The sequence below is a fragment of the Dysidea avara genome, chromosome 9 (assembly GCF_963678975.1).
Source record: "Dysidea avara chromosome 9, odDysAvar1.4, whole genome shotgun sequence".
Classification (NCBI taxonomy): Eukaryota; Metazoa; Porifera; class Demospongiae; order Dictyoceratida; family Dysideidae; genus Dysidea; species Dysidea avara.
Window position 1 is genome coordinate 35272974 of NC_089280.1, and position 26341 is coordinate 35299314.

The following is a 26341-nucleotide window of genomic DNA, read 5'->3' on the forward strand; positions in this document are numbered from 1 at the left end:
ACACTAAAATACATTAAGTACGAGTACCGCATTGTAGAGCCATAACCAAGAACAAATTCCATTTGACTGACAATGATCACGTGGCCTATTTAAAGGAAAACTCTTGTAAAGTCCCTGTAACACCTCAAGTGAATACACGTGATATGCGATTTACATTAATTATTGATGGCAGTCCATGTCTTGAGAGGACTGAATACTACTAAATATACTGGATTTCAATGGAGCGACAAAGCGTACTTAACTGATTTGAAACTAAGATACGTAGAGTCTACACCGCTTGAAGAAGAACGTCAAGTGGATATTAAAGAGTCGCCGGCGAGAATACTGATGTCCTCAGCTCTTCGTGGAGGTTCAGTAACGAAAAGAGGAGTGGAGGTTCAGTAAAGAAACAAGGAGTGGAGGTTCAGTAACGAAAGGAGGAGTGGAAAAAATGAGGCTAGTGTACAAAGTGCCACGTACATGTATTCACACTGATTAACCGCACATATGCGATTGGTTTTTATACTGTCAGACGTTTGCACTGACTAGTGCAAGTTCACTGAGACCAAGCTGAAAACTTCTGTGATGGTACCAAGTTGAGTAGCAACAAGTACCAATATTTTCACGCTTGAAATCGTATCTCATGGATGGATTGTCAACAAGGCGTACTCGTACAGATCAAACAGCTTTCAGTATTGTCACTGTAGTACCAATTTAGAAGTCCTGGAACTAGGTGGAAGAAGTAAGGTAATCTACATGATGTTTGTACAAAAAATACTCTTTCACATTACATACTGGTCTTTATGCACAGTGAAACCTGTCTAATCAGGACACTGTGTAGTAAGGTCACTGCTGGGCCAACTTGTGAATCCTCAAACGTATTACCTCAAGATGTGATGAATTCCCCAAATCCATCATTTACGTAAAAAGTGACAGATTTTTAGTTGTATTGTATTTAATGCCGCCCTGTCAATTTTACAGGTACAGGGTACTTGGTCATAGCATGCGGTTCTCTTACTAGCAGTGCTACATACATAACTTGGCTAGAGCTGCTCTAAACGTGGCAACTAAGATCAAGGTTCGGGGGGTAAGTAGACAAATGAATTTTATAATGTTACGTAGTTCTCAATTGTCAGGTGAACGTGGACTGTAGTAACATCAAGGACGTTGTGGATCTTCAGGTCAGCAGTGCTACATCCTAAACTTGGCAACTAAGATCAAGGTTCGGAGGGTGGAATTTTATAATGTTGAGTATTGTTTAGTTCTCAATTGTCAAGTGTATATGGACTGTACACCAAGTGTGCGTGGACTGTAGTAATATCAAGGACGTTGTGGATCTTCAGGTCAGCAGTGCTACATACATAACCTACTCTAAACTTGGCAACTAAGATCAAGGTTCGGGGGGGGGGGGGGGGGTAAATAGACAAAGGAATTTTATAATGTTGTGTGTTCTTTAGTTCTCAATTATCAAGTGTACGTGGACTGTACACCAAGTGTGCATGGACTGCAAGGACGTTGTGGATCTTCAGGTCAGTCTGTGTGTATACTAAGAAATTTTTGTATTATTTCAAGGGTGTGATGAATTTTCAGATCCCCAAATCTGTCATTTGCGTAAAAAGTGATAGGTTTTTAGCTGTATTGTATTTAATGTCCTGTCAATTTTACAGGTACAGGGTACTTGGTCATAGCATGCGGTTCTCTCACTAGCAGTGGTACATACTTAAAGATCAAGGTTCGGGGGAGAAATTTATATAGACAGAGGAATTATATAATGTCATGTGTGATGACATAGAATAAAAATTGGAGCTTACGCACACCATACATATTCCAGAAAAAAGTGTTTAAAAGTAGCGAAAAACAAGCATGGATACTTACGCTATATCTCATAAACGAAGCATGGTAATAAAACAAAACTTTAGACCATTATTAAGCGCACCCTAATCTAGTTCGAGACCAAAGTTGACATTATTTGGAAACACTAAAGTAAAATGGTGGATGTTTGTAGAAAGCGAGGTAGAAAGCGTGTACAACAAAGTGTTGTGCTACAAAAAGAACAGGAAAATGACTGCACTAGTTCTAGCGAAGATTTGTCTGATAAAGATGAGGATTACGATATCTGTCAAAAGCGTATAAGACGAAGTGCCAGTGTTGAGGAAGAAGATATGTTGCAAGAAGAAGAGCAAGACGATTGTTTTAGTTCTAGCGAAGATTTGTGTGATGAAGATGACGATGAAGATGCTTTGTGTAGTGATGATTTTAGTACTTCTATCAGTGAAACGCCCGACAGTTCATCTTCCCGCAAGGATAGGTAGAAAATCCAATAAGAATCACCGATATGTTACAGGAAACTGTAGAAATCCATACAGATTGTCACGCGATTTGCAAAAGGCACTCGGTGATAATGAACCCAGTACATCAAGCAGCCAGGCTATGGCATGCCACGTTGAACAGAGTACATGGAATAAAAACGTTTGTAAAAGCTGTGCTCCAGTACTGGAGAAATATGCTACTGCATTTCGAGAGATGAAAAGGCAGGGAAGTGAACTGAAACGAAGGAAACTGATAAATCCCCATCCTAAAAAGCAAGATAAAGAACACTACAGAGATCTGGTGAAACAAAATGATTGGATAAGGAATAACATATTTGATGCCACAGGTAACTATTTGTTTTGCTGTCGGTGTGTTCATCACGGTTTGGGCATTTCCTTTCAACAGTTAGCTAGACAGAGAAAAATCAAAAAGAAGCAGTTCAGTGAACCACTTCGGTCATTTACCAAATCAGAAGAAGTTATCTCAAAAAATTTAGGTCAGAATGTGGTAATGCCAGAGGGTTGTGACATATCTTTCATGGCATGGTGGAAACAGCTTGATAATTCAAGTACTGTAATGGTTCGGTACCCACATGAACGTCATGGTTCAGCAGGAAGTGTTTCACATGCTGCCAAAGTCGATACAAAACAAGAATTTCTGAACTTCGTTGATTTAAACTCTCAACCAAATGGACGAAGTGCTGAAAGCTCCTCGTCCACCCATTATTTCTTACCTAAATTTAGAACAATCCAAACTCCTAAGGTTGGCGTGAGTAACTATGAAGAAAGAGTGAAGCAATCATTGGTTGGTGAATTTAACCGAGCACAACAGGAGCAACACAAGTCTACCATGTCAAATTATTCAGCAAGTGCCTGGCTAAAAAAGGAAAAACCAAAACATGCCATATATCCCCATAAACTGGATTACTGTGATACTTGTGCCAAGCAAAAAGAGTTATTACGATCCAAGCAAACTATTTTAAATCGTATTCATCAGACAGGTTCTGCTGACGAAGATCAACAAAAGTCTATTGAGGATGAAATGGCTCAGATAAATGAACAAGTGAAAGTACATCGACAGCAAGCGCAACAATCACATGATTATTACAATGAGGTAAAAAGTCGATGCCAAATGGAATGGAAAGAAATTTGTAAACTAGAAAACAAACAGAATAAAAGCAATGAAGAAAATGAAACACTGGAAAATCTTCGACATAATTTTACAGCAGTTCTTAGCGTGGATTTTCAAATGCAGAAGCTTGTTCCATACTGGGGGTTGTCTCCACAGCCTGGCAGTACATATTATTTACAAAAACTGTCACACGATATTTTTGGGGTTGTGGATCATCGAGAGGACCACTCGATGCTATACATTTTTGACGAAACAATTGGTCCAAAAAATACGGATCATACTATATCACTTTTAATGGACTACATCAGGAGCAATGCTGCTTTCCCATCATGGATTAAACGGGTACATATATTTCTAGACAATACATGCAGGGAGCACAAATAAAAATGCCTATTTAATGGGATGGGGAATGGAAACAATACAGCAAAAATACTTGGATTATTTGCGCTTCTCGTTTCTTGTGGCTGGCCATACAAAGTTTGATGTAGATCGAGTGTTTTCAATTACATCAAAGGCATTTAACTCTTCTGATGTATTCAACACCAGTGAGCTTGTAAACGTAATGTCCCAACCTAATCATATTACAGCTAAACTAGTGAAAGGTGACTTGATTTACAATTGGCGAGAAAAAATTAGTGCTAAATACAGCAAGTTACCTGGTATTCGTGAACTTCATGACTTTGTGATAGTTACATCTCCAAACACTGGAAATGCCACTATGTTAGTACGTGAAGGGTGTTATGGCGGGAGATCTAAGAAGTCACCTTTAACACTGAACTCGGGGTATACAGCAGATATTAATGTTTTCCCCTTAGAAAGTGATACATATGACCAACTGAAGAAAATGCATGAAATAACTGCTACCAAACTGACGCATTTAACTCAGATGTGCCGAAATTTTATCCCTGAAGAACGATGGGTTGATTATGTTACAAGAAACAACAGTTGTAATTGATTTTCTTTTATTATTGTACTTTCATATGATGCATTGGTCATGCTTCCAATTTTATTCTATGCAAAATAGCTTATGCTCATTGGGGGTATTTTAAGGGTAAAACTGGGACAGTGATGCTCAAAATTGGTGAACTGCTTCATTTAAGGCCAAATATTTAAATGTACTAAAAAACAGTAATTGGCCAGGGTGTGCATAAGCTCCCATTTTTATTCTATGCCATCACATGTGTGTTCTTTAGTTCTCGATTGTCAAGTGTACATGGACGATGAGGCCTGATAAGATCTTGGCATTCTATCTCAGATGATTACAATCTTCTGAATTTCCAGGATGAGGCGTACAGTTGCGATGGGACTAACTACAGTGAAACCTGTCTTAGCGGCCACCTGTACAGAAAGGCCACCTCTTTAAAAAGACCAGCTTTAGTTCCCGTGAGAAATTTATACACTAATTTACCTGTCTAAAGCAGCCACCTGCCTATTAAGGTCAAGAAATCTTGGCCCGAAGGTGACCGGCTTAGACAGTTTCCACTATATCTATCCCATTTTATTGTCAATGTCACAAACAATTAATGTGATATAATTATTTTGTTATGTAACATGTGTATTAATTAAATGACATGCAAGACGAAAGCCACAATGGGAGTGACTACTTGCTGTTAGGGTGGATAATGCTATGTAACAAGCTGGTTTGAGCACCACCAGAACACACAATACACCATGTGTGGTGTGGCAACAAGAATTATGCTTGGAACACCTTCTCTAGTGACACTACGTTCTTGACGCTTTCACACTTGTTTATAAGGCATCTGCCAATTATCAACGCACGCATGAGGAATGGCACTAAATGGAGTTTAAAAGATTTCTGTTTAAAACACCTTCCCTAGGAAACTTATGGTTCTACACGCTTTTACAACTTGTTTATCAGACATTAGGGCTTGTGTCCACATCGTGTCTTTAAAAGTTATTGTAGGGATTAGAGGTTTGATCGAAGAAAATACGCGTTTGAACAAACCAGGATTAGATAATGTCAGTGCTAGATGGACTGTACAAACATGGGTAAGTTGACTGGTATAAGGTAACGCTAGGTGTAACACAAGGTTGAGAAATAAAGCGAAATATGTCTAAATATGCATTTAATACCGGTCGCAAGAAAACTACTACTACGAAAAGATTTTTTTATCACGTAACGCAATACAAACCTATTGAGAGATGTTGCGTAATTCAGGACTAATATTGCAAAACCGTCCCTACACGTAAATAACTCACAGTAGTGGCCACGCGTCTTTTAATTGGGCGTGTGCTTTGTAGTTTCTTGGCCGCACGCCTCACTACCGTGAGTCTTGATATTGCTTGATGGTGACAATGGACGTGTATATCTCCTCAAGATGTGAATCATGGCTGGTGATTATATTAATTTTGATGAAAAACATGAAAGGAAGTAGAGAGTTGGAGCAGTTTCAAATTAAAATGTATACAGCAATAGGGGGAGAGGACGAGTTAACTGAATCTCAATTGGTTAAGCAAAAGTTAGCTCCTACCTCTCAAAATAAGACTTCTGCAATTGTGTTTATAGGAATGGACTAAAACCAACACTGATAAGTTTGCCTGTTGATTGCAACTCAAGAATTATGTATCTTATCTACAGCATAACTCATACACAGGCTGTTACTAACTCTGTATTTTTCTCCTGATTGCTCCATCTTTACTCCATCTTTGGATCATCTTGGGACCATTACTCAAATTATGTAGAAATTTGCACAGTAATGGATTACTGCTATGACTAGTAATCTAGTTTTGCCTCAGGCTAGGCTGTACTTGAAAACAATTGTTCCAAGACAGAGTAAAACTGAGTAAATAAGGAGTCCAATATCAGTCAGTATCAGTTAGTAACAGTATATACTATGAATCTTGCTATGATCACTGCATCAAGTTTATCGAAGTACGTATTAGAACTGAAATAAGTACTGCAAAATTTTAAATCTAATCTAAAACAGCAAAGCTGTGAAAAAAGGGTGCGGCCCCAAATAGGCCATGGTGAAACAAAGATGAGAAATCCAAGGTTGCGGCCAAGAAATGACTGTGATGGTAGTTAACGGTAAAAATTTTAATAACGACAATTCAGGTGAATTTGGTGCTGCTTGCATGGTCTTGGCAACAAATTCACCTATAAATTGTCGTTTTTAAAATTTTTACTATTAACCTACCATCACAGCCATATCTTGGCCACCACCTTGGACTTCACATCTTTTTTCACCATGGTCTTTTTGGGGGGCTGCACCCTTTTCTCACTGCTTGACTGTTTTGGATTAGATGTCACTTCTTTTTGTATTTGTATACCAGCTTACAGCTTTTTAACCTGTCTTTCTTTTCTTTACTACAGAATGAAGAAAGAGATTTCAAGCAGATTTTTAAATATGTGACCGGATTTCACATAACAAGGCTTCCACACACACAAAATCAAACTTACGATTTTAGCAGAAATGGATTGCTGGTCTAATACACTATCATATTTCACACTGTACTTCCTTCAGCACTGACAAGTCTGGTTTCTGTAGCAGCTTTCTTCCGACCCTGTCAAAGCCACGAGTGCGAGATTGGCACCATTAAATGGCCATGGCTTTGTGATAATGGTGTGTAGTGAGCTGGGACTTCACAGAGAGCTCGCCAATAGTGTTCTCAGTCAATTTGGAGTAATTTGAGGGCCATGGAGGGCCATGGAAAGCCCAAACTTGGCCTCTGGATTCCAATCGTCTTCTTACTTCATTTTAATACCCGTATATTAAGACCACCGTCCACCCCCACCCTCCCACCCTATTACTACTACCTGTGATATTATTACCCGCTCGAAAAAAGCTGCTCAAAACAGGGCAAATTTTGGGTATCAGAAATGTATACACCCACTCAGTGATAGCTGGTGAACAGATGAACAATTGGTGCAAATTTTGTTTGCACAGCTGTAGGCACTGGGAAGTTATTACACAATGATTCCTTAAAATCGCCATATCTCCTAACAAAGCTTTGTGCGTTGAAGCCTTGTTTTGTCAAATTCAGTCACGTATATACTTTAAGTATTTTTGGAGAATTTGTACAAATTTTAATATATGCCAATTCTTCTCTACAGGGTGCAGGGGTGGATCCAGGAGCTGGCTAGGGGAGGGGCACAAACAGGGTAAGTTGTAGGTGGTTGCATGCATGGGGAGAACCATATTCTCTATAGTTCAGTGCTGCTTTTTTAAAGCAGCAAATAATCACCTCTTAGTGGTGTCTCACTGTTGATATTTGCCATTTTGGCCTTTTCAGATGGTTGTGAAGTCTTAAAACTGTTTAAAAGGCCCTGAATGTCTTAAATGACAGCAACACGATAATTCTTTTAGAGGTGCTTAGTACGTACGAAGGTGCTGGGTGACTATTTTACAGTTTACAGTTAGTTTGACTTCGGTTCGCTTTGTTCTCAGGTGAATTTGTAATAAATGCTAGTAAAATGTGCATATTTTCGTAAGTTTTAAACTGATCTTGGTTGGCCTGACATAAAATTTACTAGCTGTTTTAATCAGAAGCATGGCTGGCTCCTCCACAAGGTGGAGAGGGGGGGGAATTTGCCCCAAATGCCCCATCCTGGATCCGCCATTGGGGTGATTTGTTTGCAGCTGAACTCTCTACAGGGTGATCTGTTTGTAACTGAACTCTCTACGGGTGATTTGTTTGCAGCTGAACTCTCTACATGATGGTTTCTTTGCAGGTGCAACTCTCTACAAGGTAACTTCTCCTAGCTGATCTCTCTACAGGGTAATTTGTTTGTAGCTAAACTCTCTACAGGGTGATTTGTTTGCAGCTGAACTCTCTACATGGTGGTTTCTTTGTAGCTGAACTCTCTACAAGGTGACTTCTTCTAGCTGATCTTTCTACAGGGTGATTTGTTTGCAGTTGAACTCTCTACATGGTAGTTTCTTTGTAGCTGAACTCTCTCTACAAGGTGACTTCTTCTAGCTGATCTCTCTACAAGGTGATTTGTTTGTAGCTGAACTCTCTACAGGGTGATCTGTTCATAGCTGAACTCTCTTCAGGGTGATTAGTTTGCAGCTAAACTCTCTGCATGACAGTTTCTTTGTAGCTGAATTCTCTACAGGATGACTTGTTAGCTGACTTCTTTACAGTGTGATCTGTTTGTAGCTGAACCCTCTACATGGTGGTTTCTTTGTAGCTGAAATCTCTACAAGGTGACTTCTTCTAGTTGATCTCTCTACAGGGTGACTTGTTTCTAGGTGAACTCTCTACAGGATGACTTGCTGAATTGTCTACCAGATTAACTGTTTGTAGCTGAATTCCCTACAGAGTAACTTGCAATGTAATATAATTCTATAATGGAGTAAGTTATAAACGTTGCTGAATGCTCTATTAGGGTGACTGTTCTATTAGAGTATCTCGATCTCGCATTTGCTACACGCAGTCGCCTTTCGACTCATAACTCATTGGTTTGTAATCTGTTTCTTCTCTACTACTGCAAGGACTTTCTATGATGATTATTCCAGATACATACTGATTTTCAGCTCATTGCTCTAAGCGGTTTGCCTGGTAGGCGTGAAAACTTACAGTTTTTTTATTCATAAAAATCGATCGCGTAATTGTGACACAGGTTGGGTTTTGTGTCATATCTCCATGGTCTTTATCTCGATTCCTTTCAAGCCACAAAAAGGCACTCCTACGATGGTTACTCCATCTACATAGCAATTTTCAACTCATTCTTCCAAGGGGTTTACCCTGTGAGCGTGACAGACTTCGACTTTATTTTACGTAAATAATCAATACGGTCGCTTCCTATCAAAAAAAAAAAATCATAGCATAAGCAATCAATTACCGACATCCTTATGTACGGTAACTACCTATCAATGTCACGCCCCACCTACCCCAAGTCGGGCAGCGGGTGGGGACTTGTAGGGGATTCGTCACCCAAGCTCGTCCCCAGGGTAGGGGCATTTGCAACACGAATAGCCATACTTGGCCATATCAATAGTGATTCCCGGGATAAATAAAACAAATTAGTAGGGGATTTGTAACTCGAAGCTGTCCGCAGGGGTGGGAAATTTTTCATCTAGAATTTGAAATCCCCACCTCTACCCGACCTGGGGTAGGTGGGGCTTGACATTGATAGGTGCATTATTACCACGGAAGGTACCTTCCACTGCAAACATTCCTCAGACACAGATTTTGGCAAAGGTATTCCCCTAGATGTCGTCCTTCTGTGCCTTAAGTTTAATGTCCATAGCTGCCTTCTCTGACCAGTAACAGACGAAAAGGTGCGAAGTGGAAATAACCGATTACCGGAATCATAACTCGTTTACCGGAACTCACATACGCTTGCGTGTATCTAACCACCAACAAAAGGTTATTCCTAAAGCCATCAAAATTTTGACAAAAATCCCACGTAATTTTGAGTACCTAACGGACATCCATGCAAAATTTTGGAACGTCAGAATGCATAATGTAGGAGTTAAGATTTTTAAAGTAAAAATGTATGCACAAATTGCTTGATAATTGAACACACATTGATCATTTAACAGTTCTACAGTTACAAATAGTGGAACAACAAGCTCCTAAACAATTCTAGATCCTTCGCTGTGCACTGTTCTTGATCTCTTGATTTCAGATGTTTGTAGGGATAGTATGGTGGCATACTTCACTTCCAGTGATGAAATTGAGTACCCTAGCTTCTTAACAGTTGGCCTGATGGTAGTACACTATTCTGGACTATATTCTCACCAACCTCTGCCTTCACCGCAGCCGCCATGTCATCTATGAGCATGCCAGTTCAACTGCAATGTTCGATGGTAGCCATACCATGTTTATTCGTGGAAGTTTCATCGAGTCCTGGCCTTGACCATCCATGGCTTGCCTTGTTTCTTTTATTGTTTGGTGACTAACATCGAAGCAGAAATCAACAGTAGAGGGGTCTACTCTCTCAAAGTGACGGAGGACAAATACCACTGATTGTGCAGGGTAAACTTGCATCCAAATACAGCTCCAAACCTACAGTACAGAAGTCAAACAAATTGTAAACCTTTGTCCATTCCTTTATCAGTAGAATTATAACCCTCAATAAACATAAAACAGTCTTTGTCAACCATTCCACTTCTTTGTACCACGGAATTCCACCGTTTTTATTAGTAAAACTCCTGTCCGATAATTGAAACATGCGTTTCCAGTAATTGAGTCAATCCAATAAATTATACTCTGTGAATGTTCATAGGATTCCTACCAAAATGGTACTGAGATCTGCCTTAATAAACGCTTTAAGTGTGACAAATTTTAGCTTGATTAGAGCATGTCTTCGTGTTTTAATGTGGATTTTGCAAAGTGTGCAAAATGAAGAAGAAAAAAAGCGAAGAAATTAAAACAAACTTTTTTTCGCTCATATGATCGTATCTCGGAAATGGCAGAGTGATTTTCTTCAAAGTTGTTATGTAGACTCCCCTAACTGGCCAGCACTTCTCTAGCAACTTTGGTTCCATTCAGGTTAGCAATCACAGAGCTACATAGATGTGAAAATTGTGTTTTCTTTCTTCCTGTTAATATGCTCAAGGTATGGCACGCCGACTTCTTGGGCCGCATGACACACCACCATGTGTCTTGATACCCAGTTGGTGAAAGTGGTACTCAAGTACTTGCTAAGATCACGTGATCAAATGTTCATTAATTCACCGGAGGCAATTTTGTTATCATGAGGAGATCCTGTAAAGTTTGATTTTCTCAGTTAAAGCTTTGCACTTGTCAGAATGCATTTACATGGGTACTTTAATACATGGTAGAGTTGCAACGATACAGTTTGTAGACGTATCGATCTATTGCTTCTGGTGTATCACAATACAGCAATAATTGCACAATACAAAGTGGAGTCTAAGCAATGGTCTATATTGTTTTTTAATGTTGTCTGTTTTTTTTAAAAGAAAAAAAGTGAGCTAATAATTTTTCTTTGAGAAGCACTATATACTATTCAGTTTAACCACAATGTACAATAATTTGATTGTCGGCTATGTTAACAAGCCACAATAATTATGTCTATATAATGACAATACATAATATATCGATACGGTTTGACTTTGTATCGATACAGTGGTATTATCCTAATACAATACGATACGCGATATATTGTTGCATCTCTAATACATTGCATTCCTGTAGCTCGATAAAGCTACAATTGCATGTAAGAAGTTGTAAATATTTGAATTGTCTGCTATAATGAGCACTTCAATGATTTAACACTGTCCAATAACTGAAATGTTTGCTTCCGGTAATTCAGTCAATCTGATAAATGATCTCTTATGCTAATGGTTTCAACCCTGGTACATATATATAATTGTAAAAAAAAAAATTGTGGGTTGCAGTTTGGCTTTTTCATCTCCTTAACCCATAAACCCGTCTAGCTATTTTCTCTACATTATCAACCTATTGTGTGGAATACAAAGAATTGAACTTGCTGTCGTTCTTGGAACCATGAAACACGAAGAATTGACCTTGCAGTCGTCCTTAGAACCGCGAAACACCTTTAGAAGTCGTGGTACTATGACATAGAACGGTACCACATAAGGCTAGTGACAATAAAGTTTGGTCTTGCTGCTTAGGAATATTAAGTTCTACTATGACATCATTGGAGAAGACCATGGAAGCATCAGTCTCGGCGTCAGTTCAGATGACACCCGCACAAGTGAGCGCACAAGTAAAGAGACATAAGCCTGACTCAGACGATTCGCCAGTAAAGGGAGTACTAAGTAACCTGTCAGGTGATATTTGTGGGCATTGTAATAAGCAGTGTACAGAAACTGGAGAACAAGGTCAGGCCATTCAATGTGATCTTTGTGGGGTGTGGGTGCATGCTGTGTGTGATGGAATAAGTAAAGATCAGTACCAAAGTCTGGTATCACTAACCTCAAATGTTGAAAACTCGGCTTACCTCTGTAAACTAAACTCCTGTCAAGCACGGCTTAAACAAATGATATTTGAAACTGTAAAAGTCAATAACAATTGTGGCGAGCTACAATCCAGGCTTGAAAAGGTTGAGGCCAAACTTGACAAAATAGTGCAAGAAGTTGGCTCAAGACTTGATAACCACAGCAAAACAATTGAATCTATCCCAAGTAGCGCTTCAGCTGTTGAAGTTAAGTTGAATAAAGTAGTCAGGAGCTTGGTACAAAATTGGACAGTCACTGCAAAACAATTGAAGCGATACCAGCAAAAGTCCCCGACCTTGCTACTACAATTGCTAGCGTAACCTCGTCCTTGGCTACAGAACAAAGAGAAAAGGAAAAACAACAGCTCAACTTGATATTTCACAATGTTTCTGAGTCCAAATCTAGTGACCCTAATAATAGAAAGAAAGAGGACACTGACTTTGTACAATTGGTTTTTTCAGACATGCTAAGCACTCCTGCTGCTATCACAAATGCCATCAGGCTTGGGAAAAAAGACTCTCATACCAGGCTTCTTAAAATCACTGTAGAATCACCTGATGAGAAAAAGGCTATCCTTCGCAATAAACTTAAACTTAGGAGGGAGGAGAACTCAGATCATGTACGTAAAATTTTCATAACTCCTGACCTTACTCCATCAGAACAAAGGGAAAATAAAGCATTAAGAGTTCAACTAACTCAAATGAATCAAGGTGCAAAGAAATATAGAATAAAAAACGGACAAATAGTGCAGCGTGAGCCTCAATGAGCCACTCCCGCTGCACTGATAATGTAATATTTAATGATTCCAATCTAACACCTTTAGATAACCCTAATCACGGTAAAAATCACATAGTTAAACTTAATATGCACAAGTCATCCACCAACCATATATCACCTGATATAATTAAAGTTATTAGTGTCAACTGTTGTAGTTTACGGTCAACATCCAGACGAGCTAGATTTTGTGGACTTCTACAAGAACACGAGCCGGATATTATAGTGGGCTGTGAATCGCATCTTGACAGCTCTTACTTATCATCTGAAATCTTCCCAGCATGTTTCAATATATACAGAAAAGACAGATCAGCTGGTGGAGGGGGGTGTATTCTTGGGAATTAAAAATACCTTAGTTTGTACAGAAGAACTTAACTTAGATACTACTGCAGAACTTATCTAGGCTAAGATAAGCCTCCATAACTTACCATCTCTTTATATCTGTGCTCATACTACCGACCACCACATTCTGACCTACAATCAATTCTCAAACTCAATGAATCGATAGTTAAATTAACCAGACAAAATCAAAGTTGCAATTTTATCCTTGCTGGAGACCTGACCATCTTCCTACTAAAGTACAGTACAGCCCAAAGGTAACGTCGCGAGTGTACACATTCGAGTAATACTCGCATCTTCTCACGGGATCATTCTTTTGCAATGTACTGTACAATACCTGCGAAATATCGCGTGGATATGCACTAGCCGCGTAAGAAACTCGCCACACATGAGAACACTCACTACTGAGTTTAGTAACTTCATACAACACTTAAATCACATAAACATTTGTGATTGGTCCCATAATTATGTTCGTGCAAGGCTAGCTAGCTAATTATACAGTAGAATGCAATAAGCGCACGCCTGGGCCCGCAGAACGCAATGGCTGGAATATTTACGAAAACGAAAAAAAATCCGTAAATTCTAAAGCGCTTGTTTCACAATGAAAGAAAGTGATAAACCAAAAACCTTGGCAGCACCGTGATCCCAAAAGCAAGAGGAGTTCCAAAATCTTTGTTTCGTGTCAGTACTCTCAAGGAGACAGAAGATATCAGCGTTAGTCTGCCTTGCGTTAGATGAGCGGTTCACTATCGCTTTTTCTCACGTTCGTTTGCCTTCGCCAGTCCCCCGTGGATGTAGGAATAGCCTGGAAGACAAAACTTACCTAGCAATGGATTTGCTTGTTCGTGGAGAATTCGATGGTACACGTTGCATCTTGCCGGGTAGAGGACTGCATCCGTATGATATGATCGTTTTATTAAACGCCTGTAGTTTATTGTCACTGTACAAATCGATTTTTTGCTGTTAGCACTTCATAGGCCCTTCGTAGCACTGTAACTTCGAAATTTCTTGGCTTCTAGAGTTGAAACTTCGGTTGACCATTCCTTTAACTATGTAGATAAAGAAAATATGAATTAGAAAAATGCACTAACTGGGGTTCTGTGGCATTACTTGGCGACCAATCCATCTAGGTTTACGGTAGCTACTGCTAGCTACGGTACTTACTGTAGTCCGTGACAGAGTCGAGTAGGTTACCAAGTATTCGGTAGCTACAATACAGGCATTGCAATAGGAGACTTCACAGCTGGCGGAACTGAGCCAGTTCCGCCTCCCAAGACCATAGGTGAGACCTGTTATCTGGTCTTGCGTGACGCTCTCGAGTAAAGTTAGCTATCGTGGAGCATTACTGTAGCCTTGCTGCATCCACACGGGTCACTCGAGCGCACGTCACGCGCGTCATTCGTGTACATGCGACGTTACCCGTGAGCTGTACTGTAATTAAGCTTTGTGCACCACAAATTGCTCCTGTATTGCAGACCATCTATTCCCGATCTTTGGAACATGCTAGTCTCCCTCAGGATTGGTTGTCAGCTAACATCACCCCTGTCTTCAAGAAGGGAAATCAAAATTCTCCTGCAAATTATAGACCAATCTCACTAACATCAGTCCTTTGTAAAGTAACGGAACATGTTATTTTTCACCACATAATGTCCTTTTTACATCACTAAACACTTTAAATCCTCTACAACATGGATTCAGGCCCAACCACTCCTGCAAAACACAACTAGTTGATTTTATAGATGAGATCCAACGATCTATAAATAGCCGGCAACAGACTGATTTATTGTTTATAGACTTTTCTAGGGCTTTTGATACAGTCCCTCACAAAAGACTATTAAACAAATTAAAATTCTATGGTATACGAGGGCCTCTTCTTCAATGGATCTCTTCCTGGCTAACCAAACGATATCAAAGGGTAAAATTAATGTTGATGAAGAATCATCCAGCACAACAACTGTTAAGTCTGGGGTACCACAGGGTACTGTCCTAGGCCTCCTCATGTTTCTTGTATAATTATATTAATGACATAAATGAAAACATTACATCTTCAGTTCAATTGTTTGCTGATGACTGTGTTATTTACAAGACTGTTACAACACCGCAAGATTCAAAACAGTTACAGGAAGACTTACATAAAATATGTGAATGGACTCACAAATGGCAAATGAAAATAAATGTTGATAAATGTGCTGTGCTGAGGTGTACTCGTTCCCTGAACCCCATACAATATACATATACTTTATCAGGTCATAATCTCAATAATAAAGAAGTCCCATACATACTTAGGTGTAGCGATCGATAACACTATGTCATGGTCATCACATACACAAACAGTAAGTAACAGAGCAACCAAAGTGCTAAATTTTATTAAACGAAACCTAAACAACTGCCCAATCTGATACTCAAAGAACAGCGTATTTAACATTGGTTCGACCAATAATGAAATATGCCGCCCCAGTTTGGGATCCATATTATAACACTGACATTTTATAAGTTAGAAAAGGTGCAAAGAAGAGCTGCTTGATGGATTTTATCAGATTACTCCAGAAATAGTGTTACGTCATTATTGTCCTCTCTTAGTATACCTACATTACAACAACGCCGTCAGTCATCAAGATTAACACTATTCTATAAAATAATTAATAATACACTACCGATCTCCATCCCCTCACATTATCAAAGAACTCAATTTTGTACCAGGCGACATCACCCCAATCATTTCATTCTGCCACAAACAACCCTCAACACCTATAAAATTCATAGTTTTTATCCTAGAACTGTTAAAGACTGGAATGAGTTGCCAATTAATATAATGGAATCAAGAAACTTGAATGAATTTATTTATGTACTTAACCTTCGACCTGCAGTTCGATTCCTGGGGCTGGAGGGATTTTTTTCCTTACTTTGGCCCCTTTTCTGTTACACCTTTTCAGCTATAAGTCACTAAGTCTAAGTCCTTGAAATTAGGTTAGGTAATCCTAAGGCTGCAGCACATGTTGCTGCAGACCTTCAGTGCTGGTCACTGTAAAGCATTAATACAATACAATAATACAATACTACTGTAATTAATTATCAAATTGAATGTACGTATGTATGTATGTATGTATTTGATTGTACCATTTGGGGTTTTCACCCCCTGGGCAAACCAGCTGAGCTGACTGCCCAGTACCTAATCTTAAATCTATGCTTTAACGAAGATGAAGCCAGCCATTCGAGAGATATTCAGGTTAGGCGCAAAAGCATACTGGTTTCCAATACAAAAATTATTTTTATTTATTTATCTAGGACCGTGTCACTTACAAACAAGTACATACACCAACGTGACAGCCCCCTGGTAAGGCTATTAGGTGGTGAAGGCATGATCCCCAAATCAACTCAATTTGTCACAATAGTGACAGATACAACACAATAGTGGCATCATAACTAGTGGTGTAGCAATGACACAGTAATGGGTGACACACTATAATTATGCATACACAACTTGCATGAGATAGCTACACAATACTGTAGGAGTATGCAAGCCAGATTAACCAGATAGAGGAAGACAGCTAAGCCAGCCAGAGCCTAGTAGCTAAGCCAGGTGAAGGCAAAACGATTAAGCATGTATTGAATTGCCTGACACCAGCACAAAGGAAGTTCGCATGCCAGCTGCACAAGACAAGATTGTTTACTTGTATTTTATATGTAACTGTATTGAAAAGAGAGTGGCATGTGTTTTAATGTTTTCTTGAATTGTTTAATTACATATTTTAGCTATGTCAATGAATCCACTGGCAGCTGGCATGGAAACTTGAGACCATTACAAACATAAAAACTTACTTGTAACCTTCTTGTTTACGTGCAAAGTGGCCTCTGGCTCTCCTGCAGTCACTCCAAGGACATTCGCTAATCTTCTCCTTTGTGCAATTTGTAATTAAGCAAGGGTGTGGTACTGGGCGTTGTATAGAATTACACGTATGGTCAAGTCATCAGCACGAACGGGTGCAATGATTATACGGTTGTACCTTCGTTCACAGGCAAATCTATCCCCAGTTACTTCATGTCTCTAGACCTCATAGTTTTTGAGAACATTAATTTTTTATTATTTATGATGTAATTTTAACCGCATTTCGTATTATCTTTAGTACTTGGTTGTATAATTATGCACAGAACCTCCTAAATGAGTGTGTGTGTACACGTAAAAACTGGTCAGTTTGTCAGTAAATTTATCTAAACTAGAAGAAGTAACTCCATCAGCTGGCAGAGAATTCCAATCACGGATTGTGGCTGGCAAAAATGAGTGTTGAAATGAACTAATTCTTGTTTACAGTTGTCTAAACTTTAATCGATGGCCTCTAGTCGATCTTTCAGAAGGGAACAAATCAGAGTTGAAGTCAACTATTATTATTATTACTGCATAATGTACAGACCTCAATCACGAGTATAATGTACATGATTAGCTAACAAACTAAACGTTAATTAAGTAGTTAATAGAGATCAACATTATCAGTTTCCACAAGGTGATTGGGTAGGTGAATCCATAATTGGATTGCTCTTGGAAAAAATGAATGCATGAAAGAATCAATTCTTGAGGGTGAGTGCAGGAATTTCTTGTTGCTACTACGGGTGATACTGGGAACTTTATGAAGGATATGATCACAAGGCATATCTACATACTGATTAATAATTTTATGAAATATAACTAAAATCGAATCATCTCTTCGTCTCTCCAATGATTGCCAATCAAGTTGATTTAGCATAGCTGTAACACTGGAATAACTTCCACTAAATTATTAAGGATTTTGTAGAACATGATCAATCTGGACTGAATTCTTCTGTCTTGTAATGAGTTCCATTTTAGTTCCTGAAGCATGGCTGTTACACTTGAATAAGATGAGTAGTCATTAAAAACAAATCTGGCTGCCTTTCGCTGTACCATTTTATGCTATTCGTTCAGTGGGGTGTATTCTACAGAACGGGACGGAACGGAATAATGGCCTAAACCACGGAATGGAACGCTTTCTCAAATTGAAGCTTGCAACTTACCATTGCTGAAACTGCCTTTACAAGTTATCAGTGGCACCTCCAGTGAGTGATTAAACATAAGATAAAAAGAATTAAACGATAGATTGTGGGTTCGTGTTGGTTGTCATTAGTAATGAAGTATTAATTGTGGGATGAGCTGTATTAGTGATGTTCATCCATGGTTCATCTACAGATATATCAAGAAGGGCACTTTATGTGAGCTGTTTTGCTTATTTTGACTTTAGAAAACAGTCCGGGCCGGCTTTTCAAGTCATATATCAGTGTACAAATAAAGCAAGCAGGAAGACACTGGTAACAGGAAAGAGCCAGCTGAATTAAAACTTGAAGAATTTTGTGCAGTGTGTGAGGAGCAAACATTTTGGCAGACCGCAAGGAGGCTATATTCTGCAAACATCACTGAAGTGTATGCATGGAGTTATTAACGGCCGGTGCAGTGGACTAATGCAGTGTTCAACAGTGAACTGATTTTTTCTGTTGCACAAATTCAAGGATGTGTCTGACTGCTAGCCTTGAATCAGGCTAAATGCCAAAACCGGCTCCAAGACAAACCAGATCTCAATTATAAGCCTTCTAAGCATGTGAAACCATGCCCATAGCCACCAGGCAAACGTGATTTGGACCAAGATGTGTGTGTAATTTCAATGTATCTAGTCAGACCTGAAATGAAACACTCACATTAATTACATACCACCTAAGTGTAACATTTCACATGCTTCACTTCAAACAAAACACTGTTTGTCTATTTTCAAGTGGTTCCCAGTCCAGCTGGTCCATGAAATTACAGTGGGATCACATGTATTTGTTACAGTGCAGGCTGCTCTGTGTTGGATCTACTATAGAGTTGAGATTTCAAGGTAGACTGCCAATGTACCGGCACTGTTGTAGCATATTTAAGTGGGGGACAAATGAATGCAGTATGCTAGATTATTTATGTATACAAATTTTTCATAAAGAAATTGATATCCCATTTTGATTTATACCTCCACTTTGCAACATATTCAAGAACAATAAGTTACCACCCTTTTAATCTCCAACCACTGGCGTTAATTAACCAAGATCTCACCAGTCTTTGTTTTTTCCATCTACAATTTTGCTTTGGAACAATAATTAGCTAAAGGCTCTAATTCATATTGAGTATTATCTGTAATTCACCTTATTGTAGTTGTACTAATTTTATTGATTTTTCTATATGTTTTCTTCATTTTCCTTTGAACTGAGTTGTACAGTATAGGTAAACAAAGATAAATTTTCTCTCCCATCTTATTCTAGGATTTCTATTGACTAAGAAAAATTTAATTGTTTGTATGCAGGCTCAAACTGAAATTGAGAAAATATAAAGAAAGTAAATTAACATTATACAGTCAATTTGCTTTTGGATATTTAATGTCTCCAACCGCAACAAAAATTTGATGAATTCATGCATGTCATCGCTAGTCGTCTGAACATTCTGAAAGTGATACCTCACTCAATCAACCATATATTCTGTTTATTATACTGAATAAAGTCATGATCACCTAACCTTTTCCTGTCACCAGTAACTTTCTAGTTAATTTCTCTGTGGATATTATGCTCCGAAACTGAAGAAATTGAGTGGTCTTCCAAACTATTTATCTTGTTAAGATCAGCAGAAACAACTGACATCCAACCTACGGCTACTGTATTGTAGTAACAAAATTTGCCTTGGTCATGCAATAAATGAATTGAAGAGACCTGCTTGATATATCAGGTAGTAGAACAATCACTATTCACTGCATGAGCCGGACAGCTATTAATATTTTATTATTATCCTATTCCATTTTCCTGGAGGCTCCACTGATAAAATGCAATTTCAGCAATGATAGCGGCTAGCCAAGCTGCAAGTTTTAATTCAGAAAGCATTCCATTCTGTAAAATAGACCCCATCTTGGATTCAACTCACTACTCAGGCTGAAATATCTAGCATTAGTCTACTACTCTGTTAATGAATCATAGATGTTCACACAATATAGCCTCCTTGAGGTATCTGAATGTTTGCTCCTCACACACTGCACAAAATACCTTTAGATTCTGCTTAGAAGGAGTTGATTCACACCATACTTGCTTCCTAGCATAACGGAAACTATCAATGAAATAACAATACAAAAAACGAAACCGGGCCACGCCCCCAAAATACAAAAATAAATTCGGAAATGTATTACGAGTATTGGGAAGACAATGAAAATTTCGTTTACTATTGCTCTTCACACTTCGTGCAAGTACCTTTCTTTAAAAAACGGCCGGCTTTTATATTAGAAGCTAATATACTACACGTGTACAAACTTATAGCGGCATACCTATAGAGCAAGTCTCCGCTATTTTGCAATTTGCAATAGTCACTAGCGATTTCTCCCAATAGTTTTTGTATGGCAATTGTATTGTGGTTTTGGGTTATCGTACGAAAAATGTTCCTGCGGATATTTGTTGTACGGTAGAACAATTTTACGGTCACAATCGCGTTCTCCAGTCTCTGGGGTATATTTTGATGCCAAAGTCTTTGAATTATCTCGGCGGGATGCTCCGCTATAATTTGGCGTTGAAATGAAGCGATGAACGTAAACAGTAACATTTCACAATGCGTACCAAGTTTCTCGCCTCACCAGGATCTCTATCTGTTCATTTCAGCCAGGATTTGGTGAGTTTAGCACTTCACCATGATAATTGTGTGTGAATGTGAGGTGGGGACATCTGTAAAGGTTCCCTAAGCAGATATAATAGGCCGGCTGTTTTGTATAAATGTGACCGGATTTCATATAACAAGGCTTCCACACACACAAAATCAAACTTATGATTTTACCAGAAATGGATTGCTGGTCTAATACACTATCATATTTCACACTGTACTTCCTTCAGCACTGGCAAGTCTGGTTTCTGTAGCAGCTTTCTTCCGACCCTGTCAAAGCCACGAGTGTGAGATTGGCACCATTAAATGGCCATGGCTTTGTGATAATGGTGTGTAGTGAACTGGAACTTCACAGAGAGCTCGCCAATAGTGTTCTCAGTCCATTTGGAGTAATTTGAGGGCCATGGAGAGCCCAAACTTGGCCTCTGGATTCCAATCGTCTTCTTACTCCATTTTATACCCGTATATTAAGACCACCGTCCACCCCCACCCTTATTACTACCATCTGTGATATTATTACCCGCTCGAAAAAAGCTGCTCAAAACAGGGCAAATTTTGGGTATCAGAAATGTATACACCCACTCAGTGATAGCCAGTGAACAGATGAACAATTGGTGCAAATTTTGTTTACACAGCTGTAGGCACTGGGAAGTTATTACACAATGATTCCTTAAAATCGCCATATCTCCTAACAAAGCTTTGTGCGTCGAAGCCTTGTTTTGTCTAATTCAGTCACAAATGTATATCAATCCCGGTGAATCGAGTATCTGAGCATAAACTGCTATTAAGGTTATGGGATAGTGAGCGACTGTCAAACAAAAATTTTATTACGTAAATAAGGCAGGCTTGGTGTTGTTGTGTTGTGTATCAGCTGGTAACAGGCTAAATCGTTGGGAAAATAATAGCATGCTGAATGGACAGTTACAAGGTACAAGAAAACACACGTAACAGTACAAGATAACATAGAAACAACACACTTAGCAACTGGCACATCTGTAAGCGCATGCATAGTTTTGCTGACTAATGGCGATATTTTCCTGAACCAAAAATCAGGACTGTCAAACTAGTTGTTAACATTTTGTATAAACAGACTACTAGTCTGGCTTCTTGTCTAGGTCCTGACGGAGCCATTCCTTAGAAATAATGTTTCTAGTGCTTGTGATATCAATTTAAAAATTAATTTTGTGACCAGTGTCTTGCTTTAAGCCATATTGTAGTCATATTTCAGCAACTATACACATTATCCACAAATCCTCTTCTCAGTCCCTCACAAGTGATGTTCTTCCAACCTTAGAATTGTTAGTAAGTCCTCATGGTTCTTCATTGGTCTGATTTTTGGTTCACAGTTTTCACTAATTGGCATGGGGACAACTATGTTTCCATAACAACATTTGAATTCCATGTCAATTAATGAGAAGTTAAGAATGCATAAATATTTGATAACAATGCATTAAGAAAAATCAAACCCCTAATCATGAAAAATGATCGACAGTGTACATGTGGGGTTTGCAGTATCCCGTAACCTTAATGTGCGAAAAACGTTCTATCCTTCTAGATAAAGGTTTTACAGTTGTGTTCTTTTAATTTATCTTTTATACCAAAAGTTACAGAGGATTTAGTACAGCAGATTCTATGTGTGATGGTGATTTCAGGAAGTATGTCAATTTGAATTATATTTGGGCTTTTGTATACATGTAAATCACTTGAAAGTCAGGATAGTATTTGATGTATTTATGCTAAAGGCATGTACACTGCTTTATTGAGTTGGTGGATTTTTGAAAAGTACACAAGGTGCTTTAATGTTACCATACCATGGGTAGGGAAATTTTCATGGTAAAAATATTTTTGTAGTTGATCTGAGACCACAAAAATAATTATTTTTAACAAAAAAATTACCACAAAAATTTTGGTACCTTAATTATACAGCTACGATCCAGCTACAAAGGTTATTAAAGTAAGTGTAGTATTAGAATAGTTCTTGGGCTTATAATGCATTATTTAAAGGTGTATGGTATTTAAAACAGGGCCGTAGCCAGACTTTTATCTTGGTAAGTTCTTTTAGAAGAAAAGTGGACCTTTTTATATGACATGGTTCAGATTATATCATGGTGTGTGCACCCAGCATACGAAGCATGCTGAAACTAAGGGGGTCTGGGGGCATGCCCCCCCAGGAAATTTTTTTGAAAATAGATACTGAATTTAGTGGAATTTCAGTCAATAAAAATAACAATTTTTTAGGGTAAGCTGAAGACCAGCTGTATGGATGATATCTGGAAAAATATCTCTACTGCTACTGTAATTATACCATCTGCACATGCATGTGTCTAAATATAATATATTGGAATGTCACAGTGAATAAGAATGAGAAAGATTAAGCACTCCGCCATGATCAACAGGGGCAGTGTTGCAGAAAAAAGGGAGTCTTAAACAATGAAATTTACACATTGCATGGAGTTGAAGCATGGATGCTATTCGTGGGCTCTGCATGGAGGGGCTTGCAATTGTCCACCAAAATCTTATATTTTAATGAAAGCTTGGTTTAGAGAATCTACATGTAGTTTTTAAAAGAAAATGTAATTGTGACTGTTCTATTAGAGTGATTGTTATATTAGAGTGATTGACTGCTCTATTAGAGTATCTCGATCTCGCATTGCATTTAATACAAGCACTGAATGGGTTACTCAGAGGACTTAATTTAGCTTCTTAGTGGTATCTAGTAAACTGTAGCTAATAGACTTTTGCTTCTGAAAATTCGGACCAGTATACTAAAATTGTGGACCTTTTTTCCAAGAGGACGGTTCTTCAGAACCCTCCAAACCCCCCCTGGCTACAGGCCTGTAAAAGTATATCACACACGCAAATATAATTCGCAGTGCCTATAAACAGCTGGCATTATTTACAGTTCAGTGCTTCATTTCAGTTTTGGTTGCTGTAATTCCCGAGCTTTACCACTTCGCATCTGAGTCAGCTTGAGTTCCTTGGTCAGCAAGTAATTAATTCTGGTGCCACACCCTGTTCCGGCAATCTGATTGGAGGCCATCAATTTCCAGTAACACAGCTGGGTACATCACCAAAAGTGTATCTAGAAAGATAACTTTGTGATACAGTACTAAAAAAAAATTTAAGTAAAAATACTTTCGTGGGTTGTCTGCACCCACGAAAATATTTTTACTCGAAAATTTCTGAAACAAAAATATTATTACATGAAATTTCTCTGCCTACAGTATAAAGATTTACGCTGCACATAACATAGTTACTGGTTATTCACAAACATGTCTTTTGCAGGTGTTCAGGTGACCAGTAGTTATGCAGGATAGATTCAATGTAAGGAGGACTGGTATTTGAATGTGCTGAGAGGTTGAAGAACTATTCCACTTGTAGCTTGGCACCAACAGTATAATACATTACTAATCATTGTTTGTGTAGGAGTGTAACATTGCGGTAACTTGCAAAATTTTATTTTGTAATTTAAGATAATAAATACAACACTTGTTCTGTAGTAGTGTCGAATAATATTTTAGTGGTTCTACATGTGTTGATCGTTGACATATGCAAATACCATTGCTGAATGATCAATTATAAATTACTTACACCTCTACATTATGAAGTATGAAGGGCTTCATGATAATGTTGGTAAACTAGTAGTACTTCATATCGGTTATTTCACGACTTCACACTCAAGTAAGAATTGAATTGTTTTTGCTGTGTCAGACTTCTGGTAAATACCCTGCGTACCATACATCCCAGTAGGATGGGTTCAGGATGGTTTCGACTGGGAATGCCACTGTGACTGCAACAAATGTGAAATCTGGAAGCACACTACTTGTACACCTACCATCGCTACCTGTCATCAAAGTGTGCAATGAGGAATTTGGAGAACTCAGTTGTGGAATCATTTCTGGAACAACAGTATTCAGCAGTGAAGAAAGGATTTCCTGCTGAGTGGGGTTGGCTACAGCTTTCACCTCAGAAAAAAAATTATGTACTCCAACAAAACTAGGTTTAAAAATATCCTGAAGTGTCAATTATGACAGCATGAGTACAGAGAAACCTGTCTTAGTGGTCATCTGTATAGGTACAGAAAGGCCACCTGTCAACATAAAATTTATTTTGATTTTTTACCTTAAGGGTGCTAGTGCCTTTTTGAAGCCACATAAATGCTGTTCTTTTTATCTTTGATACAGGCATAAAGAAAGCTACAGGAATCTAAACTACTGCTTCGAAGATTGACCTAACTTTCTACTATACAGAGACCAAAGTATAAGATTGTACCTTGTTTCATTCACGCGCTATAGCCTCTCAAAGTTAACCCATACATTTTTTTATTCCGAGATACTGGCTGCTTGCACAAGCATCTAATTCGCTGTGAAGATTCTTCAATAAACTTGTGGAAACTTAGCGCAGGGATTTGTCTTTGCACTTCTTCTTTCTTGAGTTATAAAACAAAGAGTGAGTGCCACGAGCGAACTTTGACTTTCGCGCCCTGTAACTTCATGCTGGATCACAACAATTATAATTCCATGCGCTAAAAGTTTGCAAATTTATCACTGATGGTCCACCAAAAGTTTGGTAGAGATCCGACTATCGTGTATTCCAGAATATCGCCTTTTACAATGCAGTGTAGAACATGCGCACGCCGACCAGTTATTACAACAAATTCTATAAACCACAAATGCCAACTTTATCAAATAACAAGTTATAAATGAAGTTATGAACTAAACAAAAGCTCTTGTTCTTTTTCTTTACACACTGGGATACCTTCCTGTTGGTTGTGGAGTCGCCAAGCCTGCTCTTCGATGGGTAACGCCTCGTAACGCACAGTCAGTATCTTGTAATGGGTGATAAATCCAGCTGGAACATCGTCTCTACCTAAGAACAGGCGTACAATTACAAATATAACTTACCAGCGTACACTATCACTTGAGAAAACACAGGAAGAACGTGTGTTGGCTACAAATCAGCTTGCGTTCGCACATGTCATCAAAACTAGCACTTACTTTCAGGCTAATTCACTCTATTGTCACTCTTGGGCGCCTAGACGATCATTTTCGTGATGATTTTCAAACGTCTTGGCCAATTTCTTTGGCGCAAAACACGGCCGCCTAACACGGATACTTTGAGTATGCGTAATATTGCCAATTATGATGTAACAGCCGCATGTGGTTATGTGGGTTGTCCCTTGAATGGCTTCAAAAACCCGCTAGCACCCTTAAGCGAGAAGTCTGTCCACTTGTCTATTGAGGCCAAG

At 38.6% G+C, this 26341-nt stretch overlaps 1 protein-coding gene and 2 long non-coding RNA genes across 7 annotated transcripts in view; 1 reads left to right on the top strand and 2 right to left on the bottom strand.

The window, feature by feature from the left end:
* LOC136267732 (E3 ubiquitin-protein ligase NEDD4-like) overlaps positions 1–26341 on the bottom strand; it is a 330028-nt gene that overhangs the window by 291373 nt on the left and 12314 nt on the right. The gene's annotated exons all lie outside the window — the stretch shown is intronic.
* LOC136267740 (uncharacterized) lies at positions 134–4895 on the top strand. The gene is made up of 8 exons (XR_010706748.1): positions 134–726; positions 791–908; positions 961–1066; positions 1116–1201; positions 1242–1374; positions 1437–1508; positions 1647–1711; positions 4614–4895. It is a non-coding gene; the product is annotated as an uncharacterized lncRNA (long non-coding RNA).
* LOC136267738 (uncharacterized) lies at positions 23916–26231 on the bottom strand. 3 transcript variants are annotated; one of them, XR_010706745.1, is made up of 3 exons: positions 26091–26231; positions 24366–25962; positions 23916–24175 (listed from the first exon to the last, which is right to left on the bottom strand). It is a non-coding gene; the product is annotated as an uncharacterized lncRNA (long non-coding RNA). The 3 variants fall into 3 exon arrangements; XR_010706746.1 differs by having other exon boundaries at positions 24362–25962; XR_010706743.1 differs by having other exon boundaries at positions 24351–25962.